This window comes from Balaenoptera musculus, chromosome 15 (assembly GCF_009873245.2).
Source record: "Balaenoptera musculus isolate JJ_BM4_2016_0621 chromosome 15, mBalMus1.pri.v3, whole genome shotgun sequence".
NCBI lineage: Eukaryota > Metazoa > Chordata > Mammalia > Artiodactyla > Balaenopteridae > Balaenoptera > Balaenoptera musculus.
Window position 1 is genome coordinate 30,548,315 of NC_045799.1, and position 22,930 is coordinate 30,571,244.

Genomic DNA, 22,930 nt, shown 5'->3' on the forward strand with positions numbered 1-22,930 from the left:
CCAAAAGATTGGATTGGGTTGGCCAAAAAGTTCGTTCGGGTTTTCCGTAAGATGATACAGAAAACCCCGAACGAACTTTTTGGCCAGCCCATATTGGCTCAGCTCCGACTTTGTTAAGGGAGACTGTTCCTTACAAGTACAGCTCTCCTTTGCAGGCAGACTAGATATTCACCTTTGAGTTCAATTTGCTTTTCGTAAAATCAAGTTAGCAACCCTTTCACGACTCAACTCCCACCTTACCGTTAGATATGAATTTGGGCTTATGACAGATGCAATGATGCAGCCATGAGATTTATTAAATACAACTTTTTCAGTTCTTGCGTTGGTCGCTATTACCAATTTTTCTCTTTTATAATTCAATGGGTGTATTCACAAAGTTGTGCGATCACCACCACAGTCATTTTAGAACATTTTCAGCGCGCCCAAAAGAAACCCTATACCTTTTAGTAGTCATTCCCCCATTGCTTCCCAACCATCCCAGCCATAGGCAACCACTAATCTACCTTTCTCTCTCTCTCTCTTCCCGCCCCCCTTCTATGGATTTGCCAATTCTGAACGTTTCACATAAATGGAATCATACAGTATGTGGTCCTTTGTTACTGACATTTCATTTAGCATAATGTTTGCAAGGCTCAAACGTGTTGTAGGATGTACAAGGATTTCATTTTTTATGGTTGAATAATATTCTATTGCATGGTTATCTCACATATTTCTTATCCATTTATCAGGTGATGAACATTTGTGTTGCTTCCACTTTTTTACTTTTTTTTTTTTTTAGCTAATGGTGCTGTGAACATTCGTGTACAAGTTCTCCTGTGGACACATGTTTTCAAGTCTCTTGGGTATATAACTTAGGAGTGGAATTGCTGGATAACTCTATCTTTTGAGGAACTTCCAAACTGTTTTCCAAAGCAGTTGTACCATTCACAGTCCCACCAGCAATGTATGAGAGTTCCAGTTTCTCCACCTCCTTATCAACACTTACTATCTGTCTTTTTGTTCATAGCCATCCTAGTAGCTGTGAAGTGGTATCTCACTCTGGCTTTGATTTGCATTTCCCTGACAGCTAATGATGTTGAGCATCTTTTCCTATACTTACTAGCCATTTTTATGTTTTTTTGGAGAAGTGTCTGTTCAGATCTTTTGCCCATTTTTTAATTGGGTTGTCTTTTTATTAAGTTGTAATAGTTCTTTATATAGCCTAAATACAAGTCCCTTATCAGGTATACAATTTGCAAAAATTTTCTCGCACTCTGTGGGTTGTCTTTTCACATCCTTGATAGTGTCCTATGAAGCACACAGTTTTAAGTTTTGATGGTATCCAATTTATTTTTTTCTTTTGTTGCTTGTGCTTTTGGTGTCATATGTAAGAAACCATTGCCTAATCCAGGGATTTACCCCTACATTTTCTTCTAAGAGTTTAGTAGTTTTGGCTCTTACATATAGGTATTTAATCCATTTGAGTTAAATTTTGTATTTGATATGAGGTAGAAGTTCAGCTTCATTCTTTTGCATGTGGCTATCCAGTTGTCTCAGCACCATTTCTTTTCCCATTAAGTTGTCTTGGCACCCTCGTTGAAAATAAATTGTTACCTCATTTTTATTTGCTATATTTGGACCCCTAAATGCCAAAATACAAGTGTGAATTTCATGATACATTTTCTGAATTAAATGAGGAAAATTCCCTTTGAAGCTCTTTGTGCAGTATGCAAGTGTTCATTCAGTATTGAAAATGGTGGAAAGTCAGATATAACCCAGCATCTACTAACAGCTAAGAGTAAAAGATGCGTGATTTCTTCAACTTGTATCAAAGAAAGTGATAAAATAAAATTTTGATTAAAAGAAAGCTAGATGAAGAACATAAAATAATCACAGCAGAAGTTGTAACAGTCTCCCACATTGTATATTGTCATCAGTCTTTCAGCTCAAATGACTTTGAATGTACTGCTACCAGCAGGATTTTCTAATTCCAAAACTGGAAGCAAAATGTCAAATGCCAGGACAAAGCCTACTGCAATAATTAAAAATGTAATAACTCTATTTACTATTGCAGTGATTATCAAAGCCCTAAATGCCTCATCTTTTTATGGATGCAAGTAATGACAAAGCAGAAAAATTTGCTTGTGCAATACCCTTCTTGTGAAAAGGCTCACTTGTAAGGTTATTTTCAGTAAAGACTCTTCCAGATCAGACTTCAGAAACAAGAGCAAATTTTTGCAGAGACTCTCTTATTGACTTAGGAGTTAACGAAGAAAATTGTACTGCTTTTGGTGGAGATGATACCAATACAAATGTTGGTAGATGTTCGCATAAAAGTGCAGACATTGTTTATTCAAAGTTGAAGTAAAGCACGAATGGTTCTTCGGAAGCCGTTTGGCTATCTGGCTCATATTCTGCATGGTGCTGCTCATACAACATCTGATGTCTTTCCTGTTGACTTTGATGTAATTGTCATGAAATTGTTCTCTTAAGCGCCAACTGAACAACTGAGGAATTTTTGTGATTTTGTTGGCATTCAGTACTGTTCATTTCTCTTGCATTCAGAAACTTGTTAGCTTGCTTTAATAAATGGAGAATCCTCAGTTCATTTGAAGTACTGAATCATACTTTAATCCTAAAGAAAATGCCCCTCAAATTCTTACTGACTTTAAGGGAAACTTAGTTACCTCTTGTTCATAGTTTATAATACCTCTTTAGCAATAGATTATGCAAAGTGAAAGAAGAGAAACCAGTGTTGTTGAAGCACTCCATTGCTTAAGAGAACTGTAAAGTACACTAAAGAATGGTTTTTTTTAACATCTTTATTGGAGTATAATTGCTTTACAATGGTGTGTTAGTTTCTGCTTGATAACAAAGTGAATCAACTATACATATACATATATCCCCATATCTCCTCCCTCTTGCATCTCCCTCTCACCCTCCCTATCCCACCCCTCTAGGTGGTCACAAAGCACTGAGCTGATCTCCCTGTGCTATGTGGCTGCTTCCCACTAGCTCTCTATTTTACAGTTAGTAGTGTACATATGTCCATGCCACTCTCTCACTTCGTCCCAGCTTACCCTTCCCACTCTCCATGTCCTCAAGTCCATTCTCTACGTCTGTGTCTTTATTCCTGTCCTGCCCCTAGGTTCTTCAGAACCTTTTTTTTTTTTTTTTAGATTCCATATATATGTGTTAGCATACGGTACTTGTTTTTCTCTTTCTGACTTACTTCACTCTGTATGACAGACTCTAGGTCCATCCACCTCACTACAGATAACTCAATTTCATTCCTTTTTATGGCTGGGTAATATTCCATTGTATATATGTGCCACATCTTCTTTATCCATTCATCTGTCGATGGACACTTAAGTTGCTTCCATGTCCTGACTACTGTAAATAGAGCTGCAATGAACATTATGGTACATGACTCTTTTTGAATTATGGTTTTCTTAGGGTATATGCCCAGTAGTGGGGTTGCTGGGTCGTATGGTAGTTCTATTTTTCATGACTACCTTTTGAAATGGATTTCATCTCATGAAGAATTTGAAACTTGTACAAGAACTAAATACTCTTCCAGCATGGTAACCAGTGGAATCATCGTGTGTAGTGTTGAAGAAGAAAGGAAGAAAAATTGATGACAATGTTCTTTTTCTGTTACTGGATAATATTTTTTAAAGTTATTGATCAGGGGCTTCCCTGGTGGCGCAGTGGGTGAGAATCCGCCTGCCCACGCCAGGGACGTGGGTTCGAGCCCTGGTGCGGGAAGATCCCGCATGCCACGGAGCAACTAAGCCCGTGCGCCACAACTACTGAGCCTGTACTCTAGGGCCCATGAGCCACAACTACTGAGACTGCGTGTCACAGCTACTGGAGCCCGTGCTCCACAACGAGAGAAGCCACCACAATGAGAAGTCCGCACACTGCAACAAAGAGTAGCCCCTGCTCGCCACAACTAGAGAAAGCCCGCGCGCAGCAATGAAGACCCAATACAGCCAAAAATAAATAAATTTATAAAAAATAAAAAATAAATAAAAAGTTATTGATCAAGAGATGCAACATAATACTGAAAAATAAAAAACCATCTCATTCCATGAAAGATGGTACTTGCTTCAACAAGCCATATTTGAAGAGCAATTTTCAGGGTTGTTAACTTTATCCTAGTATATGTTCAGTATATTGGCTCATAATACTAATGTTGAGTATATTTTCCCATTAATGAATGTTCAATAGACAGAAGAACTAAAGAAGTTAGATGTGACCACTGTAGAGCTATGATACAAAGAAAATGAACATAGACTGTGTCTGCAAGGAATTTTGTAAGCAAATACCACAAAACAAGGAATTATTGAAAAGAACCAAATGATCAGAAGAATATAATTACAAAAATGTATAATTTAGATACTTATAATTTATTTTCTATGAATAACAAATACTTTTAAAGTATATGTACCACGCAATATTTTTCTTTTCTATCAATGTAGATATGCATAAGCAATTAGATATAATTCAAATTTAACTGGGCCCCCCTGTTTTTCATTTGCTAAATCTGGCAACCCTACTCATAAATGATCTGAGATACTGTGTGTTACCCACTTAAGAGGATCTTCTTAAAAGTTTTTCCCCAATAATCTTTTTTTAATAGAAGTCTAATTTCCTTACAATAAAATGGATAATAAAATACAGTACAGTTCAATGAATTTTGACAAATGTTTACAGTTTTAGAATCATTGCCCCCCCCCCCCCCGGTTAGGATACAGAACATTTCCATGACCATAGAAAAGTTCCCTGAGACCCCTTTGCAGTCAAATCCCCACCTCGGCCCCAGACAATTACTGATTCGATTTTAATGGCCATAGATTAATTTAATCTGCTGTTGAAATTTATATAAATGGAATCAGTATAATGATTTGGGGATTTATTCATTTTGTTATACATATCAGTAGTTTGCTCCTTTTTACTGACGAGTAGTTTTCCATAGTTTGGACAAAACGTAATTTGTTTATCCATTTACTAGTTGGTAGACATTTCAGTTGTTTCCAGTTTGGGGCTATTATGTGTAAACTCCTATAACATTTATGTATAAGTCTTTGCATGACCATATGTTTTAATTTTTCTTGGGTAAATACTTAAGAGTGGAATTGCTGGGTCATGTGGTACATATATATTTAGCTTTATAAGAAACCATCAAACAGTTTTACAAAGTGTTTGTTTTCATTTTACATGCCCACCTGCAGTGCAGGACAATTCCAGTTGTTCCATATCCTCACCAACACTTGGTGGTGCCAATCTTTAACTTTCATTCTCCTGGCTATGCAGTGGTATCCCAGTGGGGTTTTAATTTGCATTTCCCTAATGATAATGATGTCGGGTACCTTTTCATGTTCTTATTTAGCATCTAAATATCTTCTGTTGTGAAGTGACTTTTAAGTATTTTGCCCACTTTTTAAAATTAAGTTGTATATATTTTATTACTGAATGAAAGGAATTTTTAAATAGTATTTTGAATATGATTTGTTTCCCAGATATATGCATTGGGAATTTTTTCTCCTAGTCTGAGGGTTGCATTTTCATTTTCTTAAGGGGTATCTTTTATGAAACAGAATGCTTTAATTTTCATGAAGTCTAATTTATTTTTACTTTTTCATTTATTTAAGAAGTAAATGTGGCTAGCTATGGTATTGGGGCTGTAGGAACAGGAAGAGGTAGGAAGGCCTGGACCAGCTATGAGACCTTACCTGAGGTATTGATCCCCACCCCCCGCTCAAAGCCTCTAATCACAGTCTTGAACATGCAGAATAATAAAAGCTTGAACAGATTCAATTTTGATTCTTTTGGTAAAGCTATTACATAACTACTTATAGTGGTCGGGAAGGCTTCTCAGTAGAAGTGACGTTTGTGCAGGGGGTCCAGAAAATAAGTGATAATAAAAGCTATTATTTAAAAACACACTGTGTTCCAAGCACCTTTCATGTAATTCTTTGTGGTAGCCAACCTCCAAGCTGGCCCCCAGCGATTCTCACTTCCTATATTCAGGCCTTTGTATAGTCCCCTCCATTATACAGGTAAGGAAACTGGACTTCAGAAAGGTTAAAGAACTTGCCCAAATAAGTATCAGAGTAGAATTTTTTCCCTTGACAAATAATTTAAATTTTTTTTTGCAATTTCCATGAAGAAATAATAAAGGGAAACATCACAGCTTAGATAATAAATCTCTTCAGGCTTTCTTGAACCTCCTTAATTTTTCTCTAATGTTGTAACTTCTCTCAAAAAACCCAAGGCTGGGGACTTCCCTGGTGGTGCAGTGGTTTAGAATCCACCTGCCAATGCAGGGGACATGGGTTCGATTCCTGGTCCGGGAAGATCCCACATGCCACGGAGCAACTAAGCCCATGCGCCACAACTACTGAGCCTGCACTCTAGAGCTTGTGAGCCACAACTACTGAGGCCATGTGCCACAACTACTGAAGCCCGCGCGCCTAGAACCCGTGCTCCACAACAAAAGAAGCCACCACAATGAGAAGCCCGTGCACCGCAACGAAGAGTAGCCCCCGTTCGCTGCAACTAGAGAAAGCCCAGGCGCAGCAATGAAGAACCAACGCAGCCAAAAATAAGTAAATAAATAAAGATTAAAAAAAAACACAAAAAACCAAGGCTGCCCAACTTTACACACTCCTCTCTATATCCTGTCATGCATTTCCCACTAAGCAAAGCAAATACTGGCACTATTAGAACAGAGTTTTGATTCTAGCTCTATCTTTCTCCAATGCTCTGCCTCTTTGAAGGGTTTTCTAGTAAGAGAATAAGGGAAGAGCATTAAAGGCAGAGAAAACAACAAATGCAAAGAACTGAGGGTTTGGCAGGATCCAGCTGCTTCAATATGGCTAGAGATCAAACTTCTTGGGAAAGGAGCTGGTATTTGGTGTATAGAAATCTGTAAGTAAGGACTTCCCTGGTGGTGCAGTGGTTAAGAATCCTCCTGCCAACACAGGGGACACGGGTTCGAGCCCTGGTCCAGGAAGATCCCACATGCCGTGGAGCAACTAAGCCCGCGCGCGCCAGCTACTGAGCCCGCGTGCCACAACTACTGAAGCCTGCTCACCTAGAGCCTGTGTTCCGCAACAAGAGAAGCCACCGCAATGAGAAGTCCACGCACTGCGATGAAGAGTAGCCCCCGCTTGCTACAACTAGAGAAAGCCCGTGCGCAGCAATGAAGACCCAACACAGCCAAAAATAAATAAATAAATAAATAAATTTATTTAAAAAAAGAAAGAAACCTGTAAGTCATGCCAACAATTTTGGATTCCTCTACAGTAAAAACAAAAAACAAAAAACAAAAAAACCTTTAGGCAGGGGAGAGACATGCTATATCTGAACCTTCAAAAGACCTTTTGGTGGTTTAGCAGACACTGTTGGTGCTCCTTGGCACTTACCATTTCCTTGCATGCTAGCCACCTTCCATGTGAGAAGGCTGGAAGGGCTGGGGAATTAATGCTTGCTGGAAGCCCTCAGTGACTGAAAGGAGTTGTTGTATAAATACCCCAGCTTCTCACTCCTCAGGTGGGATGACTCTGAGGCATGTGTTCTACAACATTTCTCAGGATTCCCCAGAATTAAGCTCTAATTGCCCATAGTGATAACTTGCTTGAGAATGGGTACTCCATTGACTGCTTTCCCTTCCCTGAGTCTCTTCCCCATTCTCCTGATGGTTTTTCCTGTGATTACCTCACAAACAAGGTACAGTTATCCACCCTTATCCATGGGGGATATGTTCCAAGATCCCCAGTTGGATGCCTGTAACTGAGGATAGTACCAAACTCTATATATAGTATATTTTTTCCTATACATACATATAAAGTTTAATTTATAAATTAGGCACAGTAAGAGATTAACAACAATAACAATAAAATAGAACAATTATTACAATATACTGTAATAAAAGTTATGTGAATGTGGTCTCTCTCTCAAAATATCTTATTGTACAAATTTAATGCCTTTTTCATCTTAACTAAGCACTTATGCACTGTGGCTGTAACTTTTGCAGTTTGAGGTGTGACAACAAAACTAGAACGGATTTCTTTTTCCTTCACAATTTCACAGACGGAAGATTTGTTCTCACTGAGATCTTAGCAACCCCAGCGTCTGACTTTTTTTCTTTTCTTATTAAGTCGAGAATATTCACCTTTTCACTTAAAGGAAGCACTCTACGACTTCTCTTTGGCGTATCAGAATTGCCGGTGTCACTACTCTTGCTCCTTGGAGCCATTATTAAGTAAAATAAGGATTACTTGAACACCGCACTGCGATGCTGTGTCAGTCAGTCTGATAACCAAAACTATTGGGCAGGATATGCTGGACAAAAGGATGATTCACGTCCTGGGCAGGACGGAGTGGGGCAGCATGAGATTTCATCACGCTACTCAGAATGGGATGCAATCTAAAATTTATGAATTATTTCCAGAATTTTCCATTCAATATTTTTGGACTGAGGTTGACGGCAGGTAACTTAAACCTCGGAAAGCAAAAGTGAGGATAAGGGGGGACTTGCACTCAAATTCTTATCTCAGGGTCTACTTCTGAGCAGGGGGAAAGGGAGGACTACAGAGTACAACAGATGGAATAAGAGGTAATGTAGCCAATGTTTACTCAAATGCAAATTAAAATGTTGATTCTTCCCAAATTACTCTATGAATTAAATGAGATTTCCAACAAAATTCTAACAGGATATTTTTAATGGAACTTAAAAAACTGATCCCTATATGGTCATTAACAGTAAAGTCAGTTGCAAAAAAGAAGAAAAAGGAGAGGACACTTGCCCTACCAAATTTAATGCCTTTTCTGTCTTAAGATTTACTATAAATCTATCATAATGGCACAGGGTAAACAGTCCTAAACATATATGAGACCTTATTGTATAATACACGAGGCATTACAAAACAATGGGGGAATCGATGGACTATTCAATAAGTAGTGCTGGACAGTTGACTTTCAATATGTAAATGAATTAAATCTTTATGTGACATATGCAAAATAAACTTCAGGTAATTTAAATATGAAAAACAAAACTTGCAATTATTAAAGAATATATTAATGTTTATAACTCAGAGAAAGGGGAGGATTTCTTAAGTAAGACAGAAAAATCAGAAATCTAAAGAAAAGACTGATACATTTGATCAAATCAAAATTCAAAACATATGTACAACAACTTAACTATCCATGCTATAACATGGATGAAACTTGAAAGCATTATGCTAAATAAAAGAAGCCAATTGTAGAAGACCACATATTGTTTGATTCCTTTTTTCATATATAAATTTATTTTATTTATTTATTTTAACATCTTTATTGGAGTATATTGCTTTACAATGGTGTGTTAGTTTCTGCTTTATAACAAAGTGAATCAGATATACATATATCCTCATATCTCTTCCCTCTTGCATCTCCCTCCCTCCCACCCTCCCTATCCCACCCCTCTAGGTGGTCACAAAGCACCGAGCTGATCTCCCTGTGCTATGCGGCTGCTTCCCACTAGCTATCTATTTTACATTTGGTAACGTATATATGTCCATGCCACTCTCTCACTTTGTCCCAGCTTACCCTTCCCCCTTCCCGTGTCCTCAAGTCCATTCTCCAGTAGGTCTGTGTCTTTACTCCCGTCTTCCCCTTAGGTTCTTCATGACCTTTTTTTTTTTTTTAGATTCCATATATATGTGTTAGCATATGGTACTTGTTTTTCTCTTTCTGACTTACTTCACTCTGTATGACAGACTCTAGGTCCATCCACCTCACTACAAATAACTCAATTTCATTTCTTTCTATGGCTGAGTAATATTCCATTGTATATATGTGCCACATCTTCTTTATCCATTCATCTGTTGATGGACACTTAGGTTGCTTCCATGTCCTGGCTATTGTAAATAGAGCTGCAATGAACATTGTGGTACATGATTCTTTTTGAATTATGGTTTTCTCAGGGTATATGCCCAGTAGTGGGATTGCTGGGTCGTATAGTAGTTCTATTTTTAGTTTTTTAAGGAACCTCCATACTGTTCTCCATAGTGGCTGTATCAATTTACATTCCCACCAACAGTGCAAGAGGGTTCCCTCTTCTCCACACCCTCTCCAGCATTTATTGTTTCTAGATTTTTTGATGATGGCCATTCTGACTGGAGTGAGGTGATACCTCATTGTAGTTTTGATTTGCATTTCTCTAATGATTAATGATGTTGAGCATTCTTTCATGTGTTTGTTGGCAATCTGTATATCTTCTTTGGAGAAATGTCTATTTAGGTCTTCTGCCCATTTTGGGATTGGGTTGTTTGTTTTTTTGATATTGAGCTGCATGGGCTGTTTGTAAATTTTGGAGATTAATCCTTTGTCAGTTGCTTCATTTGCAAATATTTTCTCCCATTCTGAGAGTTGTCTTTTCATCTGGTTTATGGTTTCCTTTGCTGTGCAAAAGCATTTAAGTTTCATTAGGTCCCATTTGTTTATTTATTTTTTTAATTTCCATTTCTGTAGGAGGTGGGTCAAAAAGGATCTTGCTGTGATTTATGTCATAGAGTGTTCTGCCTATGTTTTCCTCTAAGAGTTTGATAGTGTCTGGTCTTACATTTAGGTCTTTAATCCATTTTGAGTTTATTTTTGTGTATGGTGTTAGGGAGTGTTCTAATTTCATTCTTTTACATGTAGCTGTCCAGTTTTCCCAGAACCACTTACTGAAGAGGCTGTCTTTTCTCCATTGTCTATTCTTGCCTCCTTTATCAAAAATAAGGTGACCATATGTGTGTCAGTTTATCTCTGGGCTTTGTGTCCTGTTCCATTGATCTATATTTCTGTTTTTGCAACAGTACCATACTGTCTTGATTACTGTAGCTTTGTAGTATAGTCTGAAGTCAGGGAGCCTGATTCCTCCAGCTCCGTTTTCCTTTCTCAAGATTGCTTTGGCTATTCGGGGTCTTTTGTGTTTCCATGCAAATTGTGAAATGTTTTGCTCTAGTTCTGTGGAAAATGTCATTGGTAGTTTGATAGGGATTGCATTGAATCTGTAGATTGCTTTGGGTAGTATAGTAATTTTCACAATGTTGATTCTTCCAATCCAAGAACATGGTATATCTCTCCATCTGTTGGTATCATCTTTAATTTCTTTCATCAGTGTCTTATAATTTTCTGCATACAGGTCTTTTGTCTCCTTAGGTAGGTTTATTCCTAGGTATTTTTGTTGTTGTTGTTGCAGTGGTAAATGGGAGTGTTTCCTTAATTTCACTTTCAGATTTTTCATCATTAGTGTATAGGAATGCAAGAGATTTCTGTGCATTAATTTTGTAGCCTGCAACTTTACCAAATTCATTGATTACCTCTAGTAGTTTTCTGGTGGCATCTTTAGGATTCTCTATGTATAGTATCATGTCATCTGCAAATAGTGACAGCTTTACTTCTTCTTTTCCGATTTGGATTCCTTTTATTTCTTTTTCTTCTCTGACTGCTGTGGCTAAAACTTCCAAAACAGTGTTGAATAATAGTGGTGAGAGTGGGGAACCTTGTCTTGTTCCTGATCATAGTGAAAATGGTTTCAGTTTTTCACCATTGAGAACAATGTTGGCTGTGGGTTTGTCATATATGGCCTTTATTATGTTGAGATAAGTTCCCTCTATGCCTACTTTCTGGAGGGTTTTTATCATAAATGGGTGTTGAATTTTGTCAAAAGCTTTTTCTGCATCTATTGAGATGATCATATGGTTTATTCTTCAATTTGTTCATATGGTGTATCACATTGATTGACTCACGTATACTGAAGAATCCTTTCATTCCTGAGGTAAACCCCACTTGATCATGGTGTATGATCCTTTTAATGTGTTGTTGGATTCTGTTTGCTAGTATTTTGTTGAGGATTTTTGCATCTATGTTCATCAGTGATATTGGCCTGTAGTTTTCTTTCTTTGTGACATCTTTGATTTTGGTATCAGAGTGATGGTGGCCTTGTAGAATGAGTTTGGGAGTGTTCCTCCCTCTGCTATATTTTGGAACAGTTTGAGAAGGATAGGAGTCAGCTCTTCTCGAAATATTTGATAGAATTCGCCTGTGAAGCCATCTGGTCCTGGGCTTTTGTTTGTTGGAAGCTGTTTAATCACAGTTTCAATTTCAGTGCTTGTGGTTGGTCTGTTTATATTTTCTATTTCTTCCTGGTTCAGTCTCAGAAGGTGACTTGTGCTTCCTTCCTTCCAAAAGCAAAAGTCTTGTGCTTTTCTAAGAATTTGTCCATTTCTTCCAGGTTGTCCATTTTATTGGCATAGAGTTGCTTGTAGTAATCTCTCATGATCGTTTGTATTTCTGCAGTGTCAGTTGTTACTTCTCCTTTTTCATTTCTATTTCTATTGATTTGAGTCTTCTCCCTTTTTTTCTTGATGAGTCTGGCTAGTGGTTTATCAATTTTGTTTATCTTCTCAAAGAACCAGCTTTTAGTTTCATTGATCTTTGCGATGGTTTCCTTCATTTCTTTTTCATTTTTTTCTGATCTGATGCTTATGATTTCTTTCCTTCTGCTAACTTTGGGGTTTTTTGTTCTTCTTTCTCTAATTGCTTTAGGTGTAAGGTTAGGTTTTTTATTTGAGATGTTTCTTGTTTCTTAAGGTAGTATTGTATTGCTATAAACTTCCCTCTTAGAACTGCTTTTGCTGCATCCCATAGGTTTTGGGTCGTCGTGTTTTCATTGTCATTTGTTTCTAGGTATTTTTTGATTTCCTTTTTGATTTCTTCAGTGATCTCTTGGCTATCAGGTAGTGTACTGTTTAGCCTCCATATGTTTGTATTTTTTACAGATTTTTTCCTGTAATTGATATCTAGTCTCATAGTGTTGTGGTCGGAAAAGATACTTGATACGATTTCAATTTTCTTAAATTTACCAAGGCTTGATTTGTGACCCAAGATATGATCTGTCCTGGAGAATGTTCCATGAGCACTTGAGAAGATAGTGTGTTCTGTTGTTTTTGGATGGAATGTCCTATAAATATCAACTAAGTCCATCTTGTTTAATGTATCACTTAAAGCTTGTGTTTCCTTATTTATTTTCATTTTGGATGATCTGTCCATTGGTGAAAGTGGGGCATTAAAGTCCCCTACTATGATTGTGTTACTGTTGATTTCCCCTTTTATGGCTGTTAGCATTTGCCTTATGTATTGAGATGCTCCTATGTTGGGTGCATAAATATTTACTGTTGTTATATCTTCTTCCTGGATTGATCCCTTGATCATTATGTAGTCTCCTTCTTTGTCTCTTGTAATAGACTTTATTTTAAAGTCTATTTTATCTGATATGAGAATTGCTACTCCAGGTTTCTTTTGATTTCCATTTGCATGGAATATCTTTTTCCATCCCCTCACTTTCAGTCTGTATGTGTCCCTAGGTCTGAAGTGGGTCTTTTGTAGACAGCATATGTACAGGTCTTGTTTTTGTATCCATACAGCCAGTCTATGTCTTTTGGTTGGAGCATTTAATCCATTTACATTTAAGGTAATTATCGATATGTATGCTCCTATTACCATTTTCTTAACTGTTTTGGGTTTGTTATTGTAGGTCTTTTCCTTCTCTTGTGTTTCCCGCCTAGAGAAGTTCCTTCAGCATTTGTTGTAAAGCTAGTTTGGTGGTGCTGAATTCTCTTAGCTTTTGCTTGTCTGTAAAGGTTTTAATTTCTCCATCGAATCTGAATGAGATCCTTGCTTTGTAGAGTAATCTTGGTTGTAGGTTTTTCCCTTTCATCACTTTAAATATGTCCTGCCACTTGCTTCTGGCTTGCAGAGTTTCTGCTGAAAGATCAGCTGTTAACCTTATGGGGATTCCCTTGTATATTATTAGTTGTTTTTCCCTTGCTGCTTTTAATATGTTTTCTTTGTATTTAATTTTTGACAGTTTGATTAATATGTGTCTTGGCATGTTTCTCCTTGGATTTATCCTGTATGGGACTCTCTGTGCTTCCTGGACTTGATTAACTATTTCCTTTCCCATATTAGGGAAATTTTCAACTATAATCTCCTCAAATATTTTCTCAGTCCCTTTCTTTTTCTCTTCTTCTTCTGGGACCCCTATAATTTGAATGTTGGTGTGTTTAATGTTGTCCCAGAGGTCTCTGAGACTGTCCTCAATTCTTTTCATTCTTTTTTTCTTTATTCTGCTCTGCAGCAGTTTTTTCCACTATTTTATCTTCCAGGTCACTTATCCGTTCTTCTGCCTCAGTTATTCTGCTACTGATTCCTTCTAGAGAATTTTTAATTTCATTTACTGTGTTGTTCATCATTGTTTGTTTGCTCTTTAGTTCTTCTAGGTCCTTGTTAAACGTTTCTTTTATTTTCTCCATTCTATTTCCAAGATTTTGGATCATCTTTACTATCATTACTCTGAATTCTTTTTCCGGTAGACTGCCTATTTCCTCTTCATTTGTTTGGTCTGGTGGGTTTTTACCTTGCTCATTCATCTGCTGTGTGTTTCTCTGTCCTCTCATTTTGCTTCACTTACTGTGGGGTACTGTGGGGTCTCCTTTTTGCAGGCTGCAGGTTCATAGTTCCTGTTGTTTTTGGTGTCTGCCCCCAGTGGCTAATTTGGATCAGTGGGTTGTGTAGGCTTCCTGGTGGAGGGGACTAGTGCCTTTGTTCTGGTGGATGAGGCTGGATCTTGTCTTTCTGGTGGGCCGGTCCATGTCCGGTGGTGTGTTTTGGGGTGTCTGTGACCTTATTTATGATTTTAGGCGGCCTTTCTGCTAGTGTGTGGGGTTGTGTTCCTGTCTTGCTAGTTGTTTGGCATAGGGTGTCCAGCACTGTAGCTTGCTGGTCGTTGAGTGGAGCTGGGTCTTGACGTTGAGATGGAGATCTCTGGGAGATTTTCACCGTTTGATATTACGTGGAGCTGGGAGGTCTCTGGTGGACTAATGTCCTGAACTCGGCTCTCCCACCTCAGAGGCACAGGCCTGACACCCAGCCGGAGCACCAAGACCCTGTCATCCACACGGCTCAGAATAAAAGGGAGAAAAAAGGAAGAAAGAGAGAAAAATAATAAAATAAAATAAAATAATATAAAGTTGTTAAAATAAAAAATAATTATTAAAAATTAAAAAATAATTTTAAAAAAAGGAAAGAAAGAAAGAAGGAAGACAGCAACCAAACCAAAAAACAAATCCACCAATGATAACAAGCACTAAAAACTACAAAAAAAAAAAAAAAAAAAAAAGACAGACAGAACCCTAGGACAAATGGTAAAAGTAAAAAAAAAAAAAAAAACAGACAGAAAGAACCCTAGGACAAATGGTAAAAGCAATGCTATACAGACAAAATCACATACAGAAGCATACACATACACACTCACAAAAAGAGAAAAAGGAAAAATATATATATAGTTGCTCCCAAAGTCCACTGCCTCAATTTGGGATGATTTGTTGTCTATTCAGGTATTCCAGAGATGCAGGGTACATCAAGTTGATTGTGGAGATTTAATCTGCTGCTCCTGAGTCTGCTGGGAGAGATTTCCCTTTCTCTGTTCGCACAGCTCCTGGGGTTCAGCTTTGGATTTGGCCCCGCATCTGCGTGTAGGTCACCTGAGGGCATCTTTTCTTTGCTCAGACAGGACGGGGTTAAAGGAGCAGTTGATTAGGGGGCTCTGGCTCACTCAGGCCGGGGGGAGGGTGGGGTACGGAATGCAGGGCAAGCCTGCGGCGGCAGAGGCCAACATGAAATTGCACCAGCCTGAGGCGTGCCGTGTGTTCTCCTGGGGAAGTTGTCCCTGGATCACGGGACCCTGGCAGTGGTGGGCTGCATAGGCTCCCGGGAGGGGAGGTGTGAATAGTGACGTGCGCTTGCACACAGGCTTCTTGGTAGCTGCAGCAGCAGCCTTAGCGTTTCATGCCCATCTCTGGGGTCCGCGCTGACAGCCGTGGCTCGCGCCCATCTCTGAAGCTCGTTTAGGCGGTGCTCTGAATCCCCTGTCTTTGTGCACCCCGAAAGAATGGTCTCTTGCCTCTTAGGCAGTTCCAGACATTTTCCTAGACTCCCTCCCGGCTAGCTGTGGCGCACTAGCCCCCTTCAGGCTGTGTTCACACAGCCAACCCCAGTCCTCTCCCTGGGGTCTGACCTCCGAAGCCCGATCCTCAGCTCCCAGCCCCCACCCGCCCCGACAGGTGAGCAGACAAGCCTCTCAGGATGGTCAGTGCTGGTTGGCAGCGATCCTCTGTGCGGGAATCTCTCCGCTTTGCCCTCCGCACCCCTGTTGCTGTGCTCTCCTCAGTGGCTCCGAAGCTTCCCCCCGACCCTGCCACTCCCTGTCTCCGCCAGTGAAGGGGCTTCCTAGTTTGTGGAAACTTTTCCTCCTTCACAGCTCCCTCCCACTGGTGCAGGTCCCGTCCCTATTCTTTTGTCTCTGTTTTTTCTTTTTTCTTTTGCCCTACCCTGGTACGTGGGGAGTTTCTTGCCTTTTGGGAGGTCTGAGGTCTTCTGCCAGCGTTCAGTAGGTGTTCTGTAGGAGTTGTTCCACTTGTAGATGTATTTCTGATGTATTTGTGGGGAGGAAGGTGATCTCCACATCTTACTCTTCCGCCATCTTTAGAAATCTATTTATTTTATTTTTGACTGCGTTGGGTCTTCATTGCTGCACGTGGGCTTTTTCTAGTTGCAGCAAGAAGGGGCTACTCTTCGTTGTGGTGCGCAGGCTTCTCAGTGCGGTGGCTTCTCTTGTTGTGGAGCATGGGCTCTAGGCACGCGGGCTTCAGTGGTTGTGGCGCGCGGACTCAGTAGTAGTGGCTGGTGGGCTTAGTTGCTCCGCGGCATGTGGGATCTTCCCGGACTAGGGCTCGAACCCGTGTCGCCTACATTGACAGGCAGATTCTTAACCACTGCACCACCAGGGAAGCCCTATTTGATTCCTTTTTAATGGAAGATCTAAAATAAGCAAATCCATAGTGACAGAAAGCAGATTATTAGTTGCCAGCGGCTTGGAGGAGAGGGGGAATGGAGAGTGACTGCTTCAGGATTTCTTTGGGGGATGATGAACATACTCTAAAATTAGATTGTAGTGATGATTTTACAACTTTGTGACTATAATTAAAACCCAGTGGGGACTTCCCTGGTAGTCCAGTGGTTAAGAATCCGCCTTCCAATGGGGGGGACACAGGTTCGATCCCTGGTTGGGGAACTAAGATCCCACATGCCGCGGGTGACTAAGCCCACACGCTCTAGAACCTGTGCACCACAACTAGAGAGCCAGTGCACCATGACTACTGAGCCCTCGTGCTGCATTGAAGAGCCTGTGTGCCCAAGTAAGACCCAATGCAGCCAAATAAATAAATAAATATTTTTTTAAAAAAGCAATGGATTGTATACTTTAAATGGGTCAATTTCATGGTATGTGAATACTTTCTTCTTTTTTTTAAAAAAATTTTTGGCTGCATTGGGTCTTCGTTGCTGCGAGCGGGCTTTCTCTAGTTGCGGTGAACCAAGGCTACTCTTCGTTGTGGTGGGCCGGCTTCTCATTGTGGTGGGTTCTCTTGTTGCGGAGCACAGGCTCTAGGTGCATGGGCTTCAGTACTTGTGGCACGCGGGCTCAGTAGTTGCAGCTCACGGGCTCTAGAGTGCAGGTTCAGTATTTGTGGAGCACGGGCTTAGTTGCCCCGTGGCATGTGAGATCTTCCCGGGAAGACCAGGGCTCGAACCTGTGTCCCCTGCATTGGCAGGCAGATTCTTAACCACTGAATTATTTCTTAATAAAACTTTTTTTTTTTAAAGGTAAGCCACACACTGGGAGAAGATATTTGCAGTGAATATTATTGACAGATTATATCAAAGAATTCTGTAAAGCAATAAAAATGACAAACAACCCAATATAAAAATGCATAAAGAATTGGAATAGACATTTCAAAGATGAGGAAATTCAATAAACTTATGTAAATATGCTCAACATCATTAGTAATGAGGGAGAAGAAAATTAAAATAATGAGATACCATCACACCTATTAATTTGGGAAAAAAACTTTAAAAACTTCACAGTATTTAGTGTTGCCAGGATATGGAAAAATGGGACCTCTTGAACACTTCTGGTGGGAGTATTAATTCATATAACCACTTTGCACCACAATTTAGTAATATCTAGTAAAGATGCTTACATGTCCCTATAACCCAGCAATTCCACTTCAAAAATTTTTTTTCATGTGGGAATATATGAAGTAAGTCCATAGATGTTTATGCCACATTGTAATAGTAAAATTTGGGAGGGGGTATTTAATATCCATCAGTAGGGGATCAGATGTGAAATATGAATCAAATGTGGAATATTCATTCAATGTTATATTATACAACAATTAAATGAATATGGATAAATCTCAAAAACACAGAGTTCAGTAAGCTACAAAAGAATATTTTCAATATGACACTTGTAATAGTCTTGGTTTTCCAGAGAAACCAAACCAGTTTTATATACATATTATTATAAGGAATTGGCTCATGCAATTATGGAGGCCAAGAAGTCCCACAATTTGCTGTCTGCAAACTGAAGACTCAGCAAAGCCTGTAGTATAGTTTCAGTCTGGTTCCGACGGCCTGAGGGCCAGGAGTGCTAATGGTATAAAAATTCTGGTTTGAGAGCAGATGACTGATGTCTTAACTTAAGTGGTCAGGCAGAGAGAGTGAATTCTTCCTTTCTCCACCTTTTTTTCTTCTCAGGCCCTCAACTAATTGGATGATTCACACCCACCTTGCAAAGGGCAATTTGCTTTACTCAGTCTACTGATTCAAATGCTAATTTCATCCCAAAACGTCCTCCCAGATAAACAGAGAAAGATTATTTAATCAAATACCTGGGCACCCTGTGACCCAGTTAAATTGACACATAAAGTTAACCACCACAACACAATTAATGTAAATTAAAATAAACATACCTGAAATGATATCATGTATATTGCAGCAAAAGTATAAAAATATGATAGTTGTTGTATCTGAGACTGGGGAAGGTAAACTTGGTGAATATATCTTCATCTACAATGTTTTATTTCTTTAAAAGAAGATTTGAATCAAATATGACAGAATATCAACATTTGTTCATTTGGGTGATTGGTACCCAGGTATTTTTTTATATCAACCTTCCTTATTCTTAACAACATATTTATATTTTTTCAGATAAACAAGAACCTCTAAATCACTATGAAAATATAACCCCCTCCCCCATAGAAAATGGACAAATGATATGAACAGGCAATTTACAAAGGAAGAAATGAAACTGTGCATCTCAGACTGGGACTTGAATCCAGCCAAATCCCAGATTGGGACTCAAACTCACAGTCTTTTAACTGAGATCAAACACCTGGTCTCAGGACTTAATGAAACTCAGGTTCTGAGCTTCACAGAAAGAATTCAGTGAGAGACAAAGTGATAGTTAAGAAGTAGATTTATTTAGAGAGAAACAAACTCCACAGAGTATAGGCCATCTCAGAAGGCAAGAGCAACCCCAGGGTATGGGGTTGTCAGTTTTTTGGGTTTTTTTAAAATTTATTTTTGGCTGTGTTGGGTCTTCGTTTCTGTGCGAGGGCTTTCTCTAGTTGCGGCAAGCGGGGGCCACTCTTCATCGCGGTGCGCGGGCCTCTCACTATCGTGGCCTCTCTTGCTGCGGAGCACAGGCTCCAGACGCGCAGGCTCAGCAGTTGTGGCTCACGGGCCTAGTTGCTCCGCGGCATGTGGGATCCTCCCAGACCAGGGCTCGAACCCGTATCCCCTGCATTTGCAGGCAGATTCTCAACCACTGCGCCACCAGGGAAGCCCGGGTTGTCAGTTTTTATAGAGGTGGGTAATTTCATAGGCTAATGAGTGGGAGGAATATTCCAGCTATTTTGGGGAAGGGGTAGGGATTTCTAGAAATTAGGCCATTGCCTACTTTTTGACCTTTATGGTCAGCCTTGGAACTGGCATGGCTCCTGTGGGTGTGTCATTTAGCTTGCTGATGTATTTGCAGTGAGTGTATCCTGAGGCTTAAGGTCTAGTGGAAGTCAACTTGTTTGCCATCTTGGACCTATTTGGTTCTAATCAGTTTATGACATATCTTTGGGCTGTGGCATTCTTTTAAAGGTTGTGCCCTGCCCCCTTCCCTCCTGTTTCACAAATACAAACGGCCAAAATAAAAAAGATGAAAATATGTTCAACTTGACCAGAAATCTGGGAAAGGAAAATTGAAACAACAGTAAGATGGCTTCTTGCTTATTAAATAAATCCATCCTAAAAAAATAACAAGCAGTGTGGAGAAATAAACACTCTGATATCTGCTAAATGGAGTAAAAATGGGTCAATCTTGCCAGAGGGCTCTCTGGCAAAGTATATGTAGCAGGTTCTCAAATTCATTTTCAATCTGGCTTGAATATTGGACTGATTAGGATTACACTACTCTGTGAATGAATTTTACCCTGTAAAAGTTAATTAACAGTAGTTTAGCCTGGGTGGAAGAGTCTTTCTATGTTGAAGGTGTGGTGGCTGTGGCACAGTGATGTCAGAAACCAAGGTCCCTTCTAATTGTGCATCTGCTGGCTTTCATTCCCTAGATGTCTGTTCATGCTCCAGCCATCACACAGCAGAATAGAGGAAAGGACAAAGAAGAAAGAGCAAAGGATGACAAAGCTGTGTCTCAAGGAGGCTTCCTGGAAGCTTCCATATGACATTCTGCCTTCATCTGGTGTCCTGAACCTAGTTATGTGGACATGCCTAGTTAGAAGGGAGTCTGAGAAATGTAATTTTTATTCTGATTCAGCTAAGTTATCTTGTTTGTTTTTCTTTTCGGTAAAGGAAATAGGGAAGAATGAATATTAGGAAAGAAATAGCAGTATTTGTTATGGGTGTGTAGAGAAAATGTAATTTTATTTTGATATGGTCTTTCATGAACGATATGTTAGCTGTTGTAGGTGCCCTTCCCAGATTCCATTAACCTAGGTAGTGCATACAATCCCTAGCTGTTGTGAGTTTTGGTTGATCTCAGATCACAGCTGCTACCTTCTTCAGAGAATTGTCTTTGGCCTACAGCTGCTACCTCACAAAGAAGTGCCTGGGAGGTTATACCCACCCCAGGGGAGAGAGAGACAACCAATGGTTTACTGACATGGGGTAAAAGAGCCCAACTGTTGCCTCATGGCGGATAATTCAATGGTACAATTCTCACTCAAGAACTCCCCTGTGGAATCAGGCTGAGACTAGACTCCAGCTGAGACCATATTCTTCACTGCTTCCCTGATATACATCTTTCATTATGTGTACAAGAATCCCCATCTCAGGCTCTCCTTCTAGTGAACTTGACCCAGCCACAAATTTTAACCAGAATTTTAACCAGACTTTTGGTTAAAAAAGTCAGCCACAGGGCTTCCCTGGTGGCGCAGTGGTTGAGAATCTGCCTGCTAATGCAGGGGACACGGGTTCGAGCCCTGGTCTGGGAAGATCCCACATGCCGCGGGGCAACTAGGCCCGTGAGCCACAACTACTGAGCCTGCGCGTCTGGAGCCTGTGCTCCGCAACGGGAGAAGCCGCGATAGTGAGAGGCCCGCGCACCGCGATGAAGAGTGGCCCCCGCTCGCCGCAACTAGAGGAAGCCCTTGCACAGAAACGAAGACCCAACACAGCCATAAATAAATAAATAAATAAATAAATAAAATTAAAAAAAAAAAAAAAAAGTCAGCCACAAATCAAAGAATTACACACTACAGGCAAGCTTATGAAATGTAAGGATGGTTAAATATTAGAAAATTTATTAATATAATTCACTGTGCTAGTAACGCAAAGACGAAAAAATATCTGATCATGTCCATAGATGTTGAAAAGGCATTTGAAAAAATGTAACATCAGTTCCTAACATAATTCTTAATTAAGCAGATATTAATTGATTCATCTTAGTATGACAGATAAATTTTTTTTTTTCTGACTGTGCCATACGGCTTGCAGTATCTTAGTTCCCTGACCAGGGACGAACCCCGGGCCCCAGGCAGTGAAAGCACTGAGTCCTAACCACTGGACCACCAGGGAATTCCCAAATGACGAATAATTTATATCTAAAAACAAAAACCAGCAGTGTAACACTAGAAGCATTCCCATTAAAATAACAAGCACCCATTATCACCACCATTATTTAATATTGTTCTTGACAACTAGCTAATAACTTAAATTTTTAAAAAATCTAAAGTATAAAATTGGAAAAGAAAAGATACGTATAAAAGAGAAAGATAAAGGATATAAACAAACTGTACACAGGAAATATATTCAACATCTTTTATAATAGAAATACAAATTAAAATTTAATTTTTGCTAAGATTAGCAAACTTAAGACAATGGGCACTCATATTTGCTGGTAATGTGGAAACTGGTACTACTGGTCTATGGAGGGCAATTTGACATCTAAAGAAATCACAAATATACACACTGGACATGTCTTTTGACCTAGAAATTTCCACTTCTTGGAATCTATGCTATCGATTTGTTTCATATATGTGTGAAATTTTATCTGTTTAAGTATGTGGCAGATACTGCTATTTACCAATATCCATTTTACTTTCTTCCTTATAAAAGAAACTTGATTTTGTTCAAGGTGACAATAAACCCAATAAAAACATATCACCTTGCAGCCTGGGTAGCCACATGGCTCAGTTATGGTCAATAAGCCAAAGACATTGGTTGGAATTCAAGGAAAGGTCTTTAAGAAGGACAGAAGTCATGGACCTGTCTTTTGGCTCTTCGCCCTCTGTCTTTTTTCTGGTCTGGAATGCAGAAACAATGCCTGGAGGAGCAGCAGCTATTCTGTAAGTATGAAGATGAAAGTCATACACTAAGGAAGGCAGAGAGGGGAGGAGGAGCCTGGCTTCCTGAAGATGGCATTGAGCAACTGTCTCTGTTCTGGAATTCCTTCCTCTGGACTCCTTTCTGTAAGAGAAAAATACACTCTATTTAAGTTTTTTAAAGT